Here is a 21,477-nt window from a genome sequence, read left to right on the forward strand (position 1 = left end):
GAGAGCTGCAGCTCACGAAAGCTTATGCTCAAATAAATTGGTTAGTCTCTAAGGTGCCACTAGTACTCCTTTTCTTTTTGCGAATACAGACTAACACGGCTGCTACTCTGAAACAGTCATCCTGTGATCAACAACTACACCCAGGTCTTTCTCCTCTTCTGTTGCTTCCAACTGATAAGTCCCTAGTTTATAGCAAAAAATTCTTGTTGTTAGTCCCTAAATGCATGACTTTGCATTTTGCACTATTAAATTTTGTCCGATTTCTATTACTCCAGTTGACAAGGGCATCCAGATCTTCTTGTATGATATCCAGTCCTCCTCTGTATTGGCTGTACCACTCAACTTTGTGTCATCCACAAATTCTATTAGCACATTCCCATTTTTATGCCAAGATCAGTAATAAACATGTTATATAAGATTTGTCCTGAGACCAATCCCTTAGGAACTCCAACAGTAATCTCCCTCCAGCCTCACAGTTAGTCTGTCAGTATTACCCATTGCAGTCTCCCTTAAACCAGTTCCTTACCCATCTTTCAATTCTCATATTAATCCCCATCTTCTCCAATTTAACAAATAATTTCCTGTGCAGAACTGTATCAAATGCCTTACTGAAATCCAGGTAGATCAGATCTACTGTATTTCCTTTGTCTGAAAAATTAGTTATCTTCTCAAAGAAGGAGATCAGGTTGGTCTGGCACAATTTACCTTTTGTAAAACCATGTTGTATTTTATCCCGATTACTGTTCACCTCTAGCTCCTTAACTTCTTTGTTTCAAAATTTGTTCCAAGACCTTGCATATAAATGAGGTCAAACCTACAGGCCTGTAGTTTCCTGAAACACCTTTTCCCCCTTTCTCAAAAATAGGAACTATATTAGCAATTCTCAAGTCATAGGGTACGACCCCTGAGTTTACAGATTCATTAAAAATCCTTGCTATTGGGCTTGCAATTTCATGTGCCAGTTCCTTTACTATTCTTGAATGGAGATTATCTCCCCGCCCCCTCCCGATTTAGTCCCAGTAAACTGTTTTGAGTTTGACTTCAATCTTGGATGTGATAATTTCTACCTCCATATTCTCATTGCCATTAGCCACGCTGCCACTACCCCACGCTCTTTATTAGCCTCATTAAAAACTGAGGCAAAGTATTTTTTTAGGTTGGGCTATGTTTAGATCATGCTTAGTGGTCCCACTTCGTTCCTTGTTTTCTTTTTATTTATATGGTTATAGAACCTTTTTACTAGTGGTTTTAATCCCTTTGCAAGGTCCAACTCTGCTTGGCTTTTGGCATTTCTCACTTTATACATACACTTTCTGACCTCCAAGAGGTAGCTTTCCTTACTGATCCTTCCCATCTTCCATTCCTTGAAGGCTTTCTGCTTTCTCCTAATAACCTCTTTGAGATGCTTACTCATCTAGGTTGGTCTGCAACCCTTTCCTACGATTTTTTCCCCCTTGCTTGGGATGAGGGCTTCAGATAGCTTCTGCAACTTTGACTTAAGGTATTTCCAAGCTTCCCCCACATTCAGATCCTTGAATTCTTCAGCCCAGTCCACTTCCCTAACTAATTCCCTTAATTTTTTTAAGTCAGCTCTTTTGAAATCAAGGACCCTTGTTTTCAGATCTGTTTGTGTTTATCATTCCATTTAGTTTAAACTGAATTAGCTCATGATCACTCAAACCAAGGTTGTCCTCTACAAACAATCCTTCTATAAGGTCCTCACTACTCACCAATACCAAATCTAAACCTCTTGTTCATTCAGCAACTATTTGGTGAAGAAATCTGTCAGTTATCACAGCCAGGAAAATCTGGGCCCTACTATTATTAGTAGCACCTGTCCTCCAATCTATATCTGGAAAGTTAAAGTCTCCCATAATCACACAATTCCCAGTTGTATTTTTTTAATTAAAAACATTAAAGAGGTCTCTGTGCATATGCAAATCAGATCCTGGTGGTCTGTAGCACTATATCAGGGGAATCTTTAGTATCTTTCTTCCCCAAAGTGATTTTGGCCCAAACTGATTCTGTCTTATCCATTCCATTACTTCTAATTTCTTTAGTCTACTTCGTCATTAATATATAATGCTACTCCACCCTCCTTTGCCTTTATTTCTGTTTTTCTTGAACAGCACATACCCTTCAATGCTTATGCTCCAGTCATGACTACTATTCCACCATGTTTTCTGTTATCCCTATAGTATCTGGTTTCACTTCCTGCACTAATAGTTCTAGTTCCTCCATTTTGTTACCCAGGCTTCTTGCATTGGTGTACAAACATCTTAACTGTTGCCGCTTGGCTTCGCCCACATTCCTTGCCCAACTGGGTACAGTCATTCTACTGCCAGAATTTCCTATCACACAGTATCATCACTATCCTTCCTCTTAATGTCCATTCTCCTGCCCACTGCTGTTCCTTTCTCCATTGCTGTATCCATTCTTACCTGATTTTCCTCCCTCTCAATATTAAAATCAGGTGTGGCGACTACATGAGCATCTTCCAGTGGTCTCCCTGGGGTTCCTAATTTAAACCTCTTTTAATGAGTTGTGCCAACTTCCATCACAGAAGTCTATTTCCCTCTATACTCAGATGGAGTCCATCCCATGAGAACTGTCCTCTGTCAAAGAATGCTTCCCAGTGGTCAAACTTCCTAAAGCCATCCTTATAGCACCACTGCCTGAGCTATCTGTAAATCATCATAATTTTGTCTCACTTTCATTCTCCTCCTCTAGGGACAGGCAGAATTCCACTGAAGATCACCCGAGCCTCCATTTCCTTAAGCATCTTCCCCAGGCTGGCATAGTCTCCCTTGATATGTTCTAGAATCCAACTGTGTCATTTGTTCCCATATGAAGGATAATCAGTTAATTCTTTCCTGCTCCCATTAGGATCCTCTTCAGCCTCAGTTCCACATCCCATATCTTAGCTCCCAGGAGACAGCACACCTTTCTGTTCTCCAGATCGTCTCTGGTGACAGGCCTGTCTATTCTTCTTAGTAGGGAGTCCTCAATCATGTAGATCTGACTTTTTCTGGTGATGGTGTGATTCTCTAGCCTTCCTCCAGTTTTTTCTGGCTGTGAGTCCTCTTGTCTTTTATTTTACCTTGCAATCTTCTGTATCCTCCTGGGGCTCTGAACTCTGGGTATCTCCATTGGCTCTTCCCCTCTTCTTACAGGACTAGCCGCTCTTCTCTTCTTCCTTGGCCTCCCTCCTTCAGTTACAGCCTGTTGTGCCCCTTCTTCATTTTCCAACTAGCAAATCTGTTCCTGAACTCTCTTTCTCTTTCACTAGCTAGTCTTTTCCTCTGCCTGGTTCTTGCAGTCACCTGCTTGCAGTCACTGCTTTCCTCATCCAGCAATCTCGCCCCACAGTTCTTCAGTCCAGCTTGCATCTGCAAGTCTTAATTTTTCCCTTCAGCCTCCTCTTCCTTTGCTCCATCACCTGCTCAAACCCCCTTTGAAACTCAACCACAGTGTCTACCTGCATCTGCAAGCCTCAGATCTTCTCTTCCATCAGCTCTATCAAGTGGCACTTCAAACAAATGAAGCTCTTTTCAGGTACCTGATCTAGGATCATGTACATCTCACAGCTTCCCATCCAGTCATCTTCATTGTCTCTTCCACAGCATGGGTCACTACCACTGCTATCTCTGTACCTGTCATTGCTGCCTTCCTAAACTGTGTCAGGGAGATCTCAGGGAGCAGTGCCAGTCCACAGACTGGTTGTTGAGAAACACTGGGCTATGGGATATTCTAATGTGAGTCTCTCTGGTTGAAGCTGCTCCACTTTAAATATTTATTGGGGCAGAGACAGTGTGAGAATAACTGTATAGTCCAGTGCCTAGGGCACTCACCAGAACCATATGAGATCCCTGTTCAAATCCCTTCTCCATGTGAAACAGAGGGGGAAATTGAATCAGGGGCCTCTCACATCCTGGGTGAATACCCTAATCACTCAGCTAAAGTTTATAAGGGAGGCTGCTGCCTCCTTCCCCTCCCCTGACTTCCCTACCCTTGGGACCATTTTGTGTAAAGTTAGGCAGGCACCTAAGTTGTTTTTTGCCAAAAATGACATAGGCAGCTAAATCTCTTGACTGTTGATGGGAGAAGCTCTTCTGTCAACATAGTGCTGTCTACATGGGGGATTAGGTCAGTATAACTAAGTCACTCGGGGTGTGGATTTTTCACACCCCTTATACCATTATAGGTCTGTAGTGTAGACCTGGCCTCAGTATTACAATGCCTGTTCCCCTTTATGGAGCCAGTCCCAGATGCTATATGTGTGAGGAGAGAGGCTGGGTGAGATTAAGCATTGGGAAGGGGTGAGCATTCACTGTTTTACACATATGCAACATACAATTTTAATAATAAATAAGGAGGAAAAGATGATCCCATGGAGGACGGGGAAGGGGGAAGGGAGAAATGACTAGTCTTCAGGAATCATGGGTGTGCATGAAGCAGTTCTAACTGGGACTTTCTACTCTCACAGGAGGTTCACCTTTAATGATGGTAAGACCCATGGCTCAGTGTCTGACTGATGTTTATGTGTAGAAAGAGCTGTCTGGAAAACAAAACCTCATCATCTGGTTTGTTTTTCAAGCTAATGCATTTAGGCTCCATAAAACACACAGGCATTTTTTCAGCCTGGTTTCCAAATCCACAATTTCTTTCCTCATTTTCTTCTTAAGAGTTGCTGACAAACAAATAGCCTGCCCCCACAGCACAGCTGATGCAGTATCCCACACCCTAGACAAGCCAACCTGTCCATTAAGCAAAATATAATCAGCCTACTCTTGACAGAATTCACATATATTCCAGCAACAGTCATGTCTGAAGCATTAAGACAAAACAGATACAATCAGCTGTCTTGGAGAATCACATTTCCAAGACATTCCTTGAACACTACTCAGAAGACTATTAAATGTCACTCTCAAATATCTACCTCCCTCCAGCATCCTGGTAAATTAGCAGAATCTTTGCATTATAAGCAAAGGCTTAGAAGGCAAAGGGTGAAATTCTGGCCCCAGTGAAGTCAATAGCAAAACTCCCATTGACTTCAGTGAGGCAGGGATTGCACCCCATCACTATAAACTCTTTAAGACAAGCATTAACTCTTTAATGCTATGTTTCTATAGTTAGTGGTAAGTGTTTCAATTTGTTTGCAGACTAGCCAGGTATGGAAATCAAATGTGACCTGAACCACCTCTTTACTCTTGCTTGTAACATCTTATTTACTCAGGTAAAGAACAAAAGAATGTTTTCTTAACCATTTCGGGCCCAATACTGCCGCTTGTAATTATGCTGCAAGTAATCATAATGATTATTTACAGTGCCACACTTCTACTGCCAGTGATCCCATGGTTTTCTATGGAACTACATGTAGAGTAAGATATAACCAACATGAGCAAGGATAGCAGATTCTGGCCCTTAGTGTTCTCTGGGTAACTGTGATCTTTGTAGTACAATGGGTATTAATGGTGAAGAAAAGGAAGTCAGATACATAAACTGCCTACATCTTTCCTTCAATTAACGATCTTGTGCTTGAACAACTACGGCAATTTATTCTGGTGGCTGATATCTTTTCATTAGCTGGTGACCACAGACCAGGAAAATTCAGTAATTGCATATTTTAGATGAAATCCTGACCCTATGAAAGTTAATGGCAAAACTCTCATTGAATTTAAAGGGGCCAGGATTTCATGCCCTGTCTTGTACTCTGTTTTTCCCCCCACTTACTACTAGCTTTACATTAAAGAACAATGTCTTGCTGTCCCTATTCCTTAATCTAGCAAATGCCCTTTGATCTTAGTACATTTCCTTTTCGTCAGGCATAGATTCATTCGGTAAAATCTTCTCCAGGGTTTGTCCCTAAAATATTCCCGATTAATTGCCGACAAATCCTCCCAAATGCATGTGACATTCTACAGATGTCATAATGGGCTTCCTTTTTCATAGCTCAGACCATTTCACACATCAAAATGTGGGTACATCAAATCTGGTCCCCTACATCTAGAAGGGGCCAATATCGGATGCTTCAGAAGAAAGTACAATAAAAAAACCCACTAGCCACACACATTTATACCTACTGTAATATACAACTGTACCAGACACTCCTTGTACTAAAGCATTAAAGACAAAGTGAAGTAAGACCAATCTCTGATTTCACTGTAACTCACCTATTTTAATTATCTCTCTTATTTTATTTCTGATGACTACAGATTTCTTGATATATTACGTTTATTCACATAGACCATTCCTGGAAGGGTGTGCATTAAAACTTATGAGAAGTGCATAATTTATCAAACATAAGTCATTATCCCAAAGTATTACTATATCATTCATTAATGGGCATAATTGGTAAGGAAAACGATAGATGTTTTAATGTGACTGAATATGCTAGTTCATAATTTTCCCTGCTTAAAGTAATTTGGCTAAATTCAAATTTCCTAAACACATGGTTCACATAAACTTTCTTATTCAACCACCCTTACTTTTACTATATATGGTGCATTTTATCCAGAAGGATTCCAAATTGCATCACTACTCCAGGCACATATTATCCATATCCGCACACAAAACACATGGAAGAGGAGGGAATTAAGAAGAATGTGTTGTGAACCGCATAGCTCCTGAGATATTATCTACTCTCGGTGGAGGCGTTAGTAGTTGCACAGAGGTTTAGAGATATGCCCTTCTGTCCCCTTGGAACTCAAGGTGACTTGGGAATTCACAATCCTAATCAGGTAGATCTGAAAGCACTTGCATGGAGTATTGGCTTCTTTCTACTGTTCTGTTCCCCAGGGCAACACATCTCCTTAACACTGATGCCATTGGAGACTTGATTATGGTGTGGGGGAGAAATCAGAGTCCAGGCTGATTTTGTTCTGACCAGCATTAAATTTTGTTGGAGTTTTCTCATAAACTTCACTAGATTGCCTGAGGGTGATGTGGTGGAGAGGGGCCGCTCCCCTTCCCTATGATTCTTGACACATCCCCTCCTCCCACAACCACAAGGAGCTCCACCCACATGGTGTTCATACTGTTGGGGCTTCTACTTGCTTGAATGAGGCGGTGCGGGGGTGTGGCATGCTGTAATCTTCTCTCCCCTTCCACGATTTCCAGCCACAACTGGTTGATATTTACACTTGTTTTGTCCCTTCCAGGCCATGAGTATGGTGACATATTCTTATTTACTAGTTATATTTTCCACTTTGCCCATCACTGCCAATGTAGCAATCTCTGCAGTAAAATACAACAACAATTTCAAGAGCACAAAGTAACACAGAACAACACTTTATGACGGAAATTAAGATTAAGGGCCAGATCCTCAGCTGGTGTAAATCACATTGCTCTATTGATGTCTATGGAGCTAAACCAATTCACACCAGTTGAAGAGCTGGGCCTACCTTATTTGAAATGACAGCAGGTTTTAGACAGCAGGGCTGGGATTTCCCCGTCTGGAATTTGATCACAACACAGGGGTAGACACCTTTACTCTTCCAAAAAAGGGAGTGGAATCCTTAATGAGCATCTAAGTCTTAGCAGTAGAAAATGGACAGGGAGCAAAAGCTTTCTAGAGGAGAAAAGAGAAAAACTGAAGAGGAACCAAACTACTAGCAGATTTTATTTGCATAATTATCACTTATTTCTCTGTAGTCTCAGAAGATGTTTAAAGCTGTATTATCTGGAGTTTCTTATGTTTGCTTCATAAAAATGTGTGTTCAATTGGTTATGTACCTAAATATATGATAGGCTATATGGGATACAATTACAACTAGTGTTGACTTCCATTTTATGTCTTATTCAAAAACAGCACTACCAGCAGAATAATGCTATGCTAGGGAATTTACAGAGAAAGGAAGGGCATTTATTTGAATTGCCAACATCATCTGTGTTCTCTCTGAAGATCTTCCATCCAGCTACTGACCTTGCTTAGTTTGAGATCTGATAAGATTACAATTCAAGATGGATATGGATTCAGGTAAGTCATCATGTTATTTACAGGAGCGCCTAACTGTTTAGTCAGATTTTCCTCCGTAAGCAACCAATTACAAGCAATATGGTGTGCATGATCACTAAAAATGGGATAGACATATTTTTAAAGGGCTTGTCTACACAGGCAAGTTTACTGCTATAATTATACTGGTACAATTAAAGCCGTATAACTCCCCATGTGCATACTCTTATTCCAGTATAACAATGGCTCTTTCAGTTTAGCTTAAACTCCTTCCCAAATGACATAAGCTAAAACAAATAAATAAATAAATAAAAATGGCACTGTTATAACAGAATAAGAGTTTCTACATGGGAAGTTAACTAATCAGTTTAAATTCACACCTTAGCTTAACCCTGTATAATGCATGATGTTATTCACAAACTTAAGCAGGGCCTTACTTTAAGTATGTAAATGCATTAAAGTTATTGGGACTACTCATGTTTAAAGTTATGCTTGTAGATGTATGGATCAGGACCATCGGCAGCACACACTCCCAATAAAGAGCAGATTCAGAATTACATAAAGGCCTCTAGGAACAATTAGCATGACCACACAAGCAGCCTGTTTTAATATGTTCTGAGTACATAGAGAGTTTTTTATGGGGGCAATTAAACTTTTATAGAAATGGCTAGGTGCTTGTAAGTTAGCCCAAGGAACTTGGCTTTTGTTATTTCCTTATCTTTTTAATCTTGCCTCCTTCTAGAATTTTTTTTTTTTTTTTTTTGCTGTGCCTGATCTCCATTTCCATTCCTCTGCTTGTTTTTATTTGATCCATTCAAACATCACTCTCAGGAACAGGAAGTCAATTGGAATGTATATTTTTGATGTTATGTTAACAAACTCCAGGGTTAGCATGGTAAACCATAAATAAAAAGGCATAAAAAAAAACCCCAAATGGCCCCTTTGTTGAAAAAGTAAACCATAAATAACAGCTTTAAAAAATGTATAAAGCTGAAATGGAGCATCATTCCAATACATTACCAAACAGGACCCATTAGCCTTATAAAAATGCAAACCACAGTGTGTTTAAATGAAGTTAATAAAACCAGCTGGGGAAATTATATTAACAAGCTGCTTAAGTGTCCAGCATTTCTTTTTTTTAGCTGAAATCTTGTTTTGCTAAAAAGACAAAGCTGTATAAAAAGTTGAGAAGGAGGATCGTTATTATTTGAGTGCCTTTTTCATTATCATTCCTGTTAATTGAATCTCCTCTTCCTAAGGAATATGCTGGAGCTCTTGATTCAGTCATGCTTAATTTTGCTGAGAAATCTGAAATGTAAAACAAGGACATAAAAATCCTCCAAGCTGCAGAGGATACACTTGGCTTTCAAGTACAATATTATTAATAATAATATTCTCCCTTTTTTGCAGCTTACTAACATTTACTTCCTTCCTCTTCTAGCTGTCATATTTGTGCCAATTCTTGTTCTGACAATACATTGTCATTCTACACATTGAAAGCCAATTTTTAACATTAAAATGTTAAAAAATTGAGCAATAATTTCTTCAGAGATAATCATGAACTACCACCGTTCTGTAGCTGGCTAGGAAAGGTTCACTGCTGCAGAGATTTCATTTACAGGCCAATTCAACTCTGCAGTGACATGCTTCATTTACAACTGTCAACCCGATCCTTCCCTGGTCATATGGAATCTCATTTGTTCTAAGGCCCCACCACTTGATTTAAATTCCCAGACAAAAAATGACACTCAGAGTAAAAAAATACGGGGATGTTGTAATATCCCCACAAGTAGCATTATAAATACAGAAAATTCAGAGCTCAAGGTTAAATTCGAAAGAAATCCATATATGTATGGAAATGAACAATGAAGGCACCCAGATAACCTTAACTTTGACTTGTAGTGATACCATGAAATAACCATGAAATTTTGATTCATGCATTTTAGTGTTCATTTTGCTTAACTGAATTTGAAAGAGACATTATTTAAGCAGGTGATGGATGTAAAACTGCACAAAGAGCAAGCAGGTTTTAGACTGGAAAAAATCTAGTGTAGATCACATCTGTCCTCAGATGATCGATTGAGAAAGGGCTTGTCCCCCATAGAAGACTGCTGTTGATCTTCATAGACTTCACCAAAGCTTTCAGTCGCATTCATAGAGAGACACTATGGAAGACCTTGTGACAATATGGGCTTCCCAGAAACACAGTGTCACCAGTCAGCATGCTGTACGGCAGCTCAAAATACTGTATAAGGACAGAAAATGGAGAGACACATTGGTTTGAAATCACTAAAGTGCAGAAGAGAGACATCGTATCATCCCGTCTTTCCTGCATTGTGATAGATTATGAGATGCAAAGAGCAATATCAAAGGGAGATATAGGAGTTAAGTGGAGTTGAGGGAAAACTTCAAGATCTTTACTCTGCAGATGATATTGTTCTCTTAGACACAGATGGCAAGGCCATGAGGGAGACCGCTATCGATGTCAAATGTGAGGCTTCTAAAGTAGGCTTAAGAATCGGCCAAAGGAAACAAAAGTCATGATTGTCGAAAGAGGAGTCAGCATTGATGGTGCATTTGTGATTGATTGTGACTAATATGGCATGGTTAACAAGTCTGTATATCTTGAAAACACAATCATTGCCGATGGCTAACTCCGTAAGAAGGTGAAAGAAAGAACTGGAAAGGCAAATGGAGCTTTTTTTTCAAGACAGGCAAATATTTGGAAAAACTAAGGAGATTCATGCAAGGACCAAGATAAAGTTATACAATGTCATTATGAAACTCACATTGTTATATGCTTCTGAAACTTGGCAAATGCTAGACGCCCACAACAGGAAACAACCCATTCCATCAGAGATGCTTGCAGAGACTAGCTGGTGTCTGCTAGCAGGATAAAGTAACTAATGCTATGTTACAAAAGACTGGCCAAAAGACTGTACAAATAATGATTCAAGAAAGAAGGCTCAAGTGGTTTGGGCATGTTGTAGGGATGTCAAAAAACTGTATTCCTAGACAAGCCCTTGACTGGATACCACTTGGAAAAGAGGAAGACAACAGTTGGCATATAAGAAAACCATTAAGAAAGATGTGGATGTCTTGGAAACAGACTACAATGAAGCAAGAAACTTGGCTTTAGACAGAGGTGGAAACACTGGGTTGTCTCACAATCTAATATTCCCCCTGCTCTTCATTTTCCCCTCAAAGGTCTGACACCAAGTGACATTTTTTAAAAGTATCTGTTGTGTAATTAATTCTCGCTTGTGAACTGCTTGACTCATTTACTTTTAAATTCTCATAAAATTCATTCTGTACTCACAGAGCAAATTCTGGTTTTTTGAGGGGTTATGCTGTATTCTTCAAAAACAAAGCAGGGATTCATCCTCTTTTTTAAGTGCAAAACTCAGCCTTAGCTATGGAGCTGCAACTGGTATCTCTAGTAGCCTCGGGAAATGGGAGTCTAACTCCATCCAAATTGGCAAGGTGTATTTCTTATTGACTGGTGTACTGCCCACCTGTTCTGTGTGAAAACAGATGGTATATGGTTCCCTGAAATAGTAGTTTTCCTCATTGTTTTGATAGGGTGTTGCCTTACACCACCAGGGAGACCAGCAGCTTGGTTTTCCTCTCTGTGCGAACCACTGCAGGAACACAGGCTTGCATTGCCTCTTAGGGTATCTCTACACAACAAGAAGAAACCCACAGCAGCAACCCTGAGCCCAGGTCTACAGACTCAGGCTCATACTAAGCATTAAAAATAGCGGTGTAGACATTCAGGCCTACAGATTCAGGCTCACAGGGCTCCCATTAGAGTGCTAAAAATAGTGGTGAAGATGTTTGGATTTGGAGCTCAGGCTCTGAAGCCCACCCTCTCCCTTAGGAATATCTACACAGCTATTTTTAGTACCATCATGCGAGCCCCAGTCTGTAGACTTGAGCTCTGAGACACAATGCCAAAAGTTTCTGTTTTCAGTAAAAAGAAAAGGAGTACTTGTGGCATCTTAGAGACTAACCAATTTATTTGAGCATGAGCTTTCGTGAGCTACAGCTCACTTCATCGGATGCATACCATGGAAACTGCAGAAGACATTATATACACACAGAGACCATGAAACAATACCTCCTCCCACCCCACTGTCCTGCTGGTAATAGCTTATCTAAAGTGATCATCAAGTTGGGCCATTTCCAGCACAGATGCAGGTTTTCTCACCCTCCGCCCCCCGCCCCCCCCCCCCCCCCCCCACACACACACACACTCACTCTCCTGCTGGTAATAGCCCATCCAAAGTGACCACTCTCTTCACAATGTGTATGATAATCAAGGTGGGCCATTTCCTGCACAAATCCAGGTTCTCTCACTCCCTCACCCCCCTCCAAAAACCACACACACAAACTCACTGGTAATTACCAGCAGGAGAGTGAGTTTGTGTGTGTGGTTTTTGGAGGGGGGTGAGGGAGTGAGAGAACCTGGATTTGTGCAGGAAATGGCCCACCTTGATTATCATACACATTGTGAAGAGAGTGGTCACTTTGGATGGGCTATTACCAGCAGGAGAGTGAGTTTGTGTGGGGGGGGGGGGGGCGGAGGGTGAGAAAACCTGCATCTGTTCTGGAAATGGCCCAACTTGATGATCACTTTAGATAAGCTATTACCAGCAGGACAGTGGGGTGGGAGGAGGTATTGTTTCATGGTCTCTGTGTGTATATAATGTCTTCTGCAGTTTCCACGGTATGCATCCGATGAAGTGAGCTGTAGCTCACGAAAGCTCATGCTCAAATAAATTGGTTAGTCTCTAAGGTGCCACAAGTGCTCCTTTTCTTTTTGCGAATACAGACTAACATGGCTGTTACTCTGAAATCTGTTTTCAGTGTAAACATGCTTTACAGCTTTAGACTGTATATATCCTTTTATACTACATCTGCTATTTGAGCACCATCTGGCAAAATTGTTATCAATGTCTGTACTGTATAATATGATCCAAAAATGGAGGAAAATCAGCTTGATGTCCAGTTCACTTGTATATGCTTTTAGGCTTCTCTTCTGACAAGAAGTAAATACACACTGGGTATAACCAGCCATGGCTGAAAATCAGAGGTCAGATCCTGCAGAAATGAAACTAACATGCAATACTTAATTTGTAATGAAAGAGGTGCCAGGGCTCAAGCAATTTTTTACATTCATAAGTGATGCAGCAAACCCAGAGGTGCTGGGGATATGAACTACCAAGCTTAGAGGTGCTGAGGCTCAGCCCTGGCAAGCCCTGGCACAAATTAAGCACTGCCACCCCGAGTTCTGGGACTGAGTCCTATAAGGGTGGTAATTTTGGTTTTTTGTTTAATCATGCCTCCTTATCTTGAATGCTACTGGCATTTTGAGTGATCTAATCTCATGTGTCCTACTGATTTCTTTGTCAGTTTTGAAATTTTAGAAAAGAATGCTCAGACAAAAGTTCTGATTGTCCAGACAATTACATTTCCAATAGCTACCCAGTGGTCATAAGTAAGTAACAATTTACCCCAGCCAGCAGACAATAAAATGTGAAAAAAATACCAAAAAACCTTCTTATCCCCAAATCCTACCTCACGCTTCCCCAAAAGCTGTCACACAAATGGCTTTAGCAGCATACCCAGAAGGCCACCAACTACAGGCTATTTCAAACAAGGATGGGAAACAAGTTTGAGTCCTGGTGTCCTCACTGAAAATACAACTCCAGGGATGTAACAAGGGGGAGCCATTTTGATTACCTTCTCTGACCACCAATGTGGCAGTGTAATATGGTGGGCACCACCTGAGCACCCCCTGATGGCACAAGGTCACTTTGCATGCCCTTGCATCTGTTAGTCTCTCTTGTGGCTAGTAGCACCCTCAGTTAGGGCTGGTTTAATCACAGAAATGATTCAAACAATCCTCAGGGTCCCCCACATGTAGTCCATAATCACAACACAATAGTTCATATTCAGCCCTGGTTCTTCTGACACACACAGAGCTCTTCCCTCTGTCTCAGACAGCTTTCATTCTACTTCTGGAGCACTGGCCATAGGGCTCCCTCTCTGAGCACCTGCCCCCTTGTTTTGGGGACCCACCACTGGAATTAGCCTCACTCCTCTAAGGTTCCTCCCCCCAGACACAGCCTGCACAATCAGTCCTTCTCTTCCTGCCTTCTGACAGGCCTTTATAGCCCCAGGTATAGATCTGTTCCCTTTAATTGGCTCAAATGGACCCATCTTCTCAGCCTGGTCTACTCACATGGACCAGTTACCCTGTAACAGGTAGCTTGCCCTACAGAGAGAGGTGGTCCCTTAGCCAAAGAGATCCCAGGCCATTTAGGGCATTTAATTTGCTCCTTAATCTCCACCCAAAGACCAACAGGCAGCCATTGCAAATTCTGGAGCACGGGTGTCATTGCTCCCAACAAGATGCACCTCTCAATAAGTGAGATGATCCATTCCACACCAGCTTCAGCCTCCAAATGGTTTTAAGGTGTAGCTTCATGCTGAGTGCAATGCAATAGTTTAATCTTGAGGTGACAAAGATATGGATAACAGTGGCAAGGTCCACATCCCTATGAAAGGCTCAGCTTCCTGACCCTAAAAAGCTGAAATAGTTAATATATGTACTCTACTGTACATTAACAACAGCTGAAGTCCAAAATCACCCCCAAGTTCTGAACTCTTGTGACCAATGACAGATGCACTACCTCAATCACAGAGACCCTTTAAACATTTGTTACATAAATAACAAATGTTTAGCTGTCCTAGACTGCGTGCCATCATGCAAAAGACTTTGGTTTTGGAGCAAGTCAGATGATTTGTTTCTCTGGACAGCACAAAGAACAGGGAGCACTGTGGATGCTGGTTGAATTAGGTCTGCTAATTCTATAGTACTTCAGGCAACCTCATGCTGCTCAACCTTCTTTCTTGTCACAGGAAAAGCGTTCCTATATTTGATATAAGAATACAGGATTTGAAGGAGTGGGGATAATCAGAAGTGGAGTAGTCAAGGTAAGAATGGGCATTAGGAGAACCGTGAAGACTGAGAGTAGCAGTTGGGAAATTTCTGGATAGAAAGCTTATGAAAATGAAACCATACTTCTCCCGTTCACCAACAGATAGTAGTAGTGAGCTCCATGCACTCTATATCAAGACAGTCTTTTTTATACACTTATAACTTACAAAGGGGACTATTAATCATGTACAACAAGGCAAGTGCACACCAAAAGACTAGAGTGAATAGACTGGCTGGATTGTGGCTGTGGCTATGAAGATACACATCCTCAGTGTTTTAAGAATTGCATGAGCCAGTTTAGACATGCACGAACTAGTGATAAGTCACACACACTTAAGCCAGGAGTCACATGTGTAAACTGCCCACTACAGTTTGAGAAATAGCAGCTGGTGCTGCCCTTCCCCATCAAAATACATATGTGCATGCACACAGACAGAGAGAGCTTCCTGGACTTCATCTCTATCTTTTTTTACAAGTAACTGCAAAATGAGGTGAGGAGGTGACACGCTGAAGTACATCTGTCCCTAGATGGAAGGGGAGAAGTGGGTAGCATAGCTAAATGGAACACAGACGTCCTTTATTCAAAATTCCACTGATACATGTGCAGCCCACCTCTGTGTGCATGCCCAAACCATGGCTTCACAAGGCTGTGGTTTAATATTCAGACTAATTTAGGCACTCTGTGGAAGAGTTGTGCTCCCTCCTGGCTGGGTATGGCATAGCAGCTTTTAGTCTCCATCAGCTCCCACTGCTGACTGCCACTTCGGTCTGCCTCTTCTCATGACTAAGCCCTCTGTCCAGGTCACTTTAAAGTCTCTCCCCTTCTGGCGTAAACAAAGAGTCCAATAAACTAAACTTAAAAAAACCTAACTCTTCAGCTCTTCAGGGTTGTACTCCCACTCTTGTGCAGAGCAACACCTCTTGGGTCTCCTTCCCTGGAGACAGGACTCCAGATTCAGCAGTCCTTCTCACCCTTGTGTCATGGTGTTCCCACACCACCTTTCTTAGTGCTTGATATGGGAACCCAACCCCCCTAGTTCTAGTTCAAGGACCCTGTAGTGAACAGCAATGTCTGCTTCCACAGACTCCTCACTGCCTCCCTTGACTTCTTCCTAGTTTGACCTTTCTGCAGGCCATTTCCCAAAGTGTCTCCCTGTAGGCTTACTGTACACGTGACTCTCTCTAGGCTCTCCCTTCGGTCTCTGACAACTAGAGAGAAACAGCAGAGTTCTTCCCCTCTGATCCTGCAGTCCCCTCCGCATCTTGGCTTCCTCCCTTGCTGCTCACCACCCACTTCCTCTCCCAGATGGGCTTCATCTTCAGTGAGGCCTGGCTCATCCTCCAGATACTGCCAGGTGCCTTAATTGAGCTTGTTAGCACCAGTAAACCCTTTTAGTGCCATCACATGTTCACACAATTCTTTGTAAATAGAGAGTATCTTGTGCCCAGCCCACAGAAGGAAACAAGTCTACAAACTCTACTGTACATTTCTACAATTCAAACTTGTTTGAAAATTTAGCCCTAATTAATAAAAGCTATTGAATAAATATACAATTCTTATTGCATTATAGATTATGCATTGACCAGATCTCTCTGGATAGGTAATATACTAAATGATGGCCCAGAGAGTGACCTTAGTTGCACTATTGTAAATCTGAAGAATACCCATTAAAGATAATTAAATTACTATGGATTTTCACCTGTGTTATTCAGATCAGAGTCTGACCCCTAGTTTTAAAAATATCTTTGTCAGAATTCCCAATATCCTCATCCAAGAAGGTTATATTTGGGATAGAAGAGAAACTAGATGTTTTTAATGTGTTATGATAACCATTTATAGATTACGTAAAGAAAATTCCATAGATGTTGTGGAAAACTAATGGCTGTTTTCTAGTGCTGAGCATACTCTGTAAACAATAAATAAGCGCATTTGTCCCACAGCTATACGGGGAGGGTAAGATGTTTTATCATTTTTATGCCTACACTTGCATAATTATAGCAACATATTTCATGCCTTACTGTGTATACTTTTCAGAATTCGATACATGCTTTTGTCTTTCATGCATTTCCTTTCCTGGGAGCCAGGGAAAATTGATTTTCATGTTCTTAATTGTTAAGTCTGTTCTTGAGGTTAAAACAATAAAGGAATAATATTAAAAGAGTAACCGTCCTCCCTACCATATGCTTTGTTAAATGGCAATGTTCTCCACTGTTTATTACAGTTGTTAATTTGTACATGAATGAGAAATGGTAGAATTTAATGAATTCTTTGCATGTCTCTTCTCTATCTTCTGAACCTTCCAGTCACATCTGATCAAAATCTGTTGGGTGACAAGCTTGAAGACCACCATCAAGAAAGTTCCTTCACTACTTAACATTAATCAGTTAATCTTGTCAAAGTGTAAAGGATGCATATATTGTTTTCTGATGCTATCCTTGATTCTGGGACTAAATGTATTAAAGGCACTTGGTACAAGATTAGGGAGCAGGGTTTTATAGCACTTATTTTTATGGGCACATGAAATACAACTGGATTCAAAGATTATTCTAGTTGTATATATTCACTCCTTAAGTGTGAGCAAAATGAAAACCAGTGAAATTTACTAACTAGTGTGTGTAAATGTTAAGGCCCAAATCTGATTTTTAAAATACTTGTGTGCATATTTTGAATAACTCTAAACCAAACGATAATGAATACTGCAATATAAAAAGAGAGACTTGCTGGCATTATTCACACTGACATACTCAGACCCAAACTGAATAATACCAAATTTCAAAGAGATTTAGTATATGTGGGCCAGGTAGTACAGTTAATGAATATCATATTTTATCATTTCTTTCATTTTCCACACATTTTGAGACAGAAATATACCCTCTATGAAGGTTTTCTGACCATAAGAGACAAAAGTGGGGCTTGAGAATGAATAAGTAAATAAAACCTTTTTGTATAATCAAAGGGAACTTCTAGCCAGGAGTTTTGCCACTTACACAGTAGGACTAGAAGGATCTTCTTCCCATGGGCTGATTGAATAAATAAAGGCAGCTGTAGAAAGAAATATTTGTTTATATTATTTCTGAAAAATAAAACAGTCTAGGCCATTTTCTCACCAGCTCTTTAATTCCTTCTGTCTTTTTTCTCAACTTTTGCACACTGTATGGTTGTTCTGGTTCTTCATACAAGGGATTATAAACTACCTAGCCAGGTGATGCAAATCCTATTATTCCACATATTGTACTCCTTAGGCTACAATATATGGAAGGGTCTAAGACCTTGCAGACAACATAACTGAATTTCTGGTAATAACAGAAATTTGTTGTGTGTTGTTATACTTCAGCGGGTCATCATTTTGTAGATTTCCATATGAATGCATAGCCACTATTCTCCAAAACATATATCAACACCTAAATTAAGACACTTATATTTAAAATAAAACCTTACCAAACTGAATTGGCTGCCTAAGTCTTTTGTATTTGGTTAATTACTGTATCTATCTTTTGGCACATACTGTTGAGTATTTCATTTTCTGCAGTGCCATGCGGGTTGAGGTCAATAGCTCTTCAGCATTAGGGATGAGAGAGAATTCAAATGTTACTAATAAGTCTTAGTTCAACTCCTGATGGACAGTGCTCTACATCCCCAAAACTTTCATCACAATAGGCAACGGGCTCCTTTAAGGTGAGTCAGGGCCCAGGCTGCCTGTGATTGCCTTCTAAAGACCCACCTGGAAATATTAAGTCCCAGGTAGGTCTTCAGAAGGCAGTAATGGGCAGGCTGGGCCACAACTCTCGTTAAAGGGGCTAGGTGTTCCATGACAACAACATAATAGTCTGAGTCTATACAGGTAGGCCAAGGATGGAATGGCACAGAGACCTCCTCCCTTACAGAAAAGGCCCCTGCAGGGCTGGGTTTAGAGGCACATTCATAAGGCAGCTGAAGAAGCTTGCACAGCTGCCAGCCAAGCTGTAACTCTTCTGTGGATGCAGAGGTTCCATCTCTATGAGTGTCAGTCTTGTACTTTTCACAAGCATTAAATGCATAAAAAACCATAAAGTTAAAAGACCATGAGCATAGTTTTATCTTCTCAATAAAAATGTAAGCTGGGAGTTTCAAAGGCGCCTTAAGGAAGTTATGCAGCCAACTCCCATAGGCCCCTTTGAAAATCTAAGCTGCAGTAACTTCAGAAGAGCATCATGTTTAGGTGGGAAACAACCAAACAAAAAATATATTAGGTGTTTTGGTTTTGTATGTCATATTTACATAAAATAGCAGCTTTTGGTTTGTTAAATATTAATGTTGAAGAAATGGGCCACTCTGTTTAGATATATTTAACTGGTGATCTGGATCTCCATTTTCCATACCCAGGGAAAGCCTCCTAATACTCCCAGAAGCCACAGTAAGAATGGCATCTAATTTCTTCTCAAACTGACGTGTATTCAGAAATAATAAAGAGAAGGAAACAATGCTAATTTATTTTTATGAATGTCAGGGATGACACTGCACTTTCATTTTGCATCCAGCTCAAATTATGTTTGTCAGATACTTCATTTTAAGAGTCCTGTTACATCTTTTCAAAGGCCTCCTTTATATATTCATGAAATAACTCATTGTATTTTAGCTTCCAAGAATGGTAATTGCTGCAATCTTGTAAATTAGCATGAGTACTGCCAGCAAGACACTCTATTAAAATTCATCTATGATGTTAAATATTTTACTACCTAATAAATATTCTAAAAGGAAATCTACAACTACTACACTTAAAATTACATTTTTGCTTCTCTAAGTTAAAATTTTCTTGGGCAACTATTCACATTAATGATTTTTCTTCATACATATTAGAAAACATCAAATCAAATTAGAAATTTCAAGAAGTAGATCATCATATCCTATGTTTATTTTCATTAAATGGCAGAACAAAATTTTTGTACAGATCAATCATGTCCTAGTTTTCACAGAATGCAGAAGTTAGCTACAAGTAAATTGCTAAGGTTACACTATGCAAGGAAGTAATAAAGTTTCCACAGTTGCACATGCAATAAAAATTTAGCACCGCTTTGTTATTGGTTTCCTAGTTTGTTAGTGACCTCTGGAACAGCTCTAAGAAACTGTTATAAAGCATTGTAGAGCTAATTGCTATTCACAAAATTGAAGGTAGGTGTGTCTCAGTGTATCCATTATGAAGTCTTATTTTAAGAATTACAACAGGATAGTAAACATTTGCTCAAATCTGACATGCGAAGCTCAATCCTGTTTCCATTGCATTTAAAGGTTTCTTCTCCCCACAAGGCTCCCTCCTCCTCAAAAGTCCAACCTTGCCTCTTTCATATAGTTCTCCTTGGAGTTGGATGAGGAAGGCAGCCAAGTGGCCTTCAACTTTATCATCATCTTCTCCCTCTCCACTTGGAACAAAAGACAGGAGTTGGTTGCCTTGAATCCATTCAGGACCTAGGGGTGACAGTGGACGAGAAGCTGGATATGAGTCAACAGTGTGCCCTTGTTGCCAAGAAGGCCAATGGCATTTTGGGATGTATAAGTAGGGGCATAGCCAGCAGATCGAGGGACATGATCGTTCCCCTCTATTCGACATTGGTGAGGCCTCATCTGGAGTACTGTGTCCAGTTTTGGGACCCACACTACAAGAAGGATGTGGAAAAATTGGAGAGAGTCCAGCGAAGGGCAACAAAAATGATTAGGGGTCTGGAACACATGACTTATGAGGAGAGGCTGAGGGAACTGGGATTGTTTAGTCTGCAGAAAAGAAGGAGGGGGGATTTGATAGCTGCTTTCAACTACCTGAGAGATGGTTCCAAAGAGGATGGTTCTAGACTATTCTCAGTGGTAGTTGATGACAGGACAAGGAGTAATGGTCTCAAGTTGCAGTGGGGGAGGTTTAGGTTGGATATTAGGAAAAACTTTTTCACTAGGAGGGTGGTGAAACACTGGAATGCGTTACCTAGGGAGGTGGTAGAATCTCCTTCCTTAGAAGTTTTTAAGATCAGGCTTGACAAAGCCCTGGCTGGGATGATTTAATTGGGGATTGGTCCTGCTTTGAGCAGGGGGTTGGACTAGATGACCTCCTGAGGTCCCTTCCAACCCTGATATTCTATGATTCATTCACATTCTCTGTTTCAGCCAATGGTCACAAGCATCAAGGTATGGCTCAGCACTAAATGGATATCAAGTCTTTAAGCGCAATTAACATTTGGAACCTACAGACCTGAGTATATCTGACCAACCATGTGACCACATATATTCTTTTCAGAAAAAAGTCAGTCCTTTAATGTATGAAGCAGGATAGGATTCTTCTGACAGCCCATTTTTAATGGTTTTTGCCATAAAACCCCACAATATACCATTTCTTCTGCACAGTGTCCCAGAGTCACTTCTATAAAGAAATAAATCACACCCATCATGTTGCCCATCCTGTATCTTTTAAATGATCAGTTGGAGAACTTGCACCCTGAACATGTATCTTTGTTTATTTTCCAAGTAAATATATGACTTATATTGTGAAGGTGA

This window comes from Caretta caretta, chromosome 5, assembly GCF_965140235.1.
Source record: "Caretta caretta isolate rCarCar2 chromosome 5, rCarCar1.hap1, whole genome shotgun sequence".
Taxonomy (NCBI): Eukaryota; Metazoa; Chordata; order Testudines; family Cheloniidae; genus Caretta; species Caretta caretta.